The sequence below is a fragment of the Arachis ipaensis genome, chromosome B02 (genome assembly GCF_000816755.2).
Source record: "Arachis ipaensis cultivar K30076 chromosome B02, Araip1.1, whole genome shotgun sequence".
Classification (NCBI taxonomy): Eukaryota; Viridiplantae; Streptophyta; class Magnoliopsida; order Fabales; family Fabaceae; genus Arachis; species Arachis ipaensis.
In genome coordinates this window covers 103,340,513-103,343,469 of record NC_029786.2, presented here as the reverse complement: position 1 = coordinate 103,343,469, position 2,957 = coordinate 103,340,513, and the positions used below count along the sequence as shown (strand labels likewise).

Sequence of the window (2,957 nt, the reverse complement as noted above, 5' to 3'; positions counted from 1 at the left end):
TTTACTCCTAAAATATTATCAATAATAGTTCTTTTGAATAACAAAAACAAAATAATATCACAAGATTTAAGTTTAATTATTCTAAGTTGAAGTACAACATAAAAAATTAAAAACAAAATATCATAAAATTCATAAATAACACAATAAAATTCATATCACATTAGGGTTTATTTTCTTAAACTATGCTATTTATATGTGATGTGCGGATATGCGGATTTGCGGATCGGATCCGCGGATATCACTGCCAAATCCGCAATCCGATCCGACCATAGTGCGGATCCGATCCGATGGCTCTGCGGATCGGATAATATCCGCAAAATTCGGATCGGATGCGGATAATTACCGCGGATATGCGGATATTATCCGATCCATGTGCAGCCCTAAGTAGACTTGTAGAAGTGAAGCGAGACCCAGTCATCTTAGCTATAGCGTGGGTACCCCCCACCCGAGATGTGTGAAACTGAATATTGATGGCTCAGTTCGAGAAATTAGCAGGCAAGCGAGTTGTGGAAGGCTAATCATAACTAGTGAGAGGGAATGGGTCGGAGGTTTCAGGGCGAATCTGGACTATTGCCAAGCCACCCAAGCAAAGCTCTGGGGAGTTCATTATGGCTTACAGAAAGCATAGAGTCTAGGGATGAGAAGGGTTATAGTAGAGTTGGATTCTTTGAATGCAATCATGTGCATTAAGAGAAACTCCAGTGACAGCCATGGCCATAGCCCTATAATCCGAAAGATAACAGAGTGGATGAAACGACCTTGGGAGATTATATTTAAATATGTTTATAGGGAGGTTAATCGGTGTACAGACTGGTTAGCTAGAAGCATTGACAGTCAATTAGCAGGTTATAGTTTTATAGACTTGCTTCCTTTAGATCTATAGATCTTGCATAATGATGATTTAACGGGAGTCCCTATCTCCCGTACAATCTTTTTGTAGTTTTCTGTTTTTGGGCTTCTATCCCATACCATTACCAAAAAAAATTTTTTTTTTGAAAGAACAATTTGAAGTCTAAGATACTTTAATATTACGCTCACTTATTGTCTTTTAGCTAATATTTACAATATATCATTTTTTTTTTCATGAACATTGCAAATTATACAAGAATTTAATTTTAATATATTGTCAGTGTAAAACTATTTTTCACATGAATCTAATTATATAATGTCACATTAGTAAAAATAAATACTTTTTATATTGACTGTATGAATGATCATTCAAAAAAATGATTATAATTGCATAACTGTGTAAAATGTTACATTGTTAATGCATTAAAATTAAATTCATTAAACAAAATAATAGAGGAAAGAAGGTAAGGAGAATAATATAAGCAAGATAAAAAAAAGCACTCACTTGATTCATGTGTTTTCTAAATTGACTAAAGAAAATCCAAAATAGTGGAGGCTTTGTTGAGTATTTGTTTGGAAAATTGGAAGAGAATATCTACATTGCTATGAACCATGCATCATTATCATTATAATACTTAGAAGACAGAAAACCTTTGTGCCATTTTTCTTCTTTGTAAAATTTGTATTGTTCTGCTGTTCCACTAGTTACCAAAAAATAATCGCATAAAATGGCTGTAATAATAATAAGAAATGCATATAGAGTGGAGATGCGGGGGATCGAACCCCGTGCCTCTCGCATGCAAAGCGAGCGCTCTACCATTTGAGCTACATCCCCAGATGATGAGGTTTTCTAAAATGGAACATTTTGATAAATAAAAAATAAAAGCTTAACCATCATTAAATTGAAATAGCAGGACTTAATATGATAAAAAAAAAAGTTATAAATTTTAATGATAATTAATTCTTATTTTACCACTTAATAAATTTCTTTGTGTGAGAAGTTCTTGGGTTTTTTGGTCTTGAAGTTTTTTTATTATAGCATTTGCATTTCTGGTTTTTTGTGTTGTGAGTAGATTCTTTGTTTTTTTTCTTTACCTATTGTCAGCCTTTGGTGAAATACTAAAATTCAAAAGCCCAAGACACATTACAGACAAAATAATAAATTGTTTACGCAACTTCAACCAGAAACAAACCCAATGTTTCTAAGTAGCCCAAAAAAAAAATGAACAACATGGAAAGCCGAAACAATTTTAAACTAAACAACAAATCCTGACCCAAAAAAAACTAAACAACAAAGCCCTTGACTAAAACATTCTAAACAAGTTCACCAAAAAAAAAAAAGAAAACATTCTAAACAACAAAAAGTTAACCTACTTGGCCTAGTGATTAGCTCACTAGTCCGTTTAAACAAGTGTTAAAAGTTTGAATGTGCATGCAGCAACCCATTGGTAATCACACTAAATTGAATCAAACATTTTCTTTTATCTGTATGAGTACTGTTAGGGAGTCAATGGCCTAAGCGTACAATGTGTACAATGGGCTAAATCTTTAGTCCATGAATAAAATGAACATCACACATACTATCCAGAATAACCACTCATCCCAAAAACTTAAGTTAATTTTGGGATTCACCAAGGATTGAACTCTTTACCTTTTGGATCTAGAACTCTAATATTATATCATGAAACCACTCATCCCAAAAGCGTAACCTGACAGGACAATGTAACACTAATGGTCATATCTCTAATATTTCCTAAACCTCCATTGTACACATTATACGCTTAGGTCATTGGCTCCCTATACTTATTCTATCTATATATAGTCCCCGAACATGGTAATTGAAGACTAAGAAACAAATTTTCACAAAAATACAAACTCTATCATCAACTTGAATCTCTTGCACCAAAATAAAACTTGAGAAGATAGTTCCAATATCAAATTTTATGCGCCTAGATTGGCAAAAGACAGAGCCAATAAGTAATTGCACTTTTCTTTTTTGAAAAAAATGGGCTTCACCAAAGGCTCTAATCTTTGGAGGAAAAAAATCCCACACTAACTCAAGAAGCAATAGCAAAAAAAGATACAAATGAAAAAAAAAAAAAAAAGAG

At 33.0% G+C, this 2,957-nt stretch overlaps 1 non-coding gene across 1 annotated transcript; it reads right to left on the bottom strand.

Annotated features, from left to right (window-relative positions):
- On the bottom strand, positions 1,612-1,684 carry TRNAA-UGC. Its single transcript has one exon. It is a non-coding gene; the product is annotated as a tRNA-Ala (tRNA).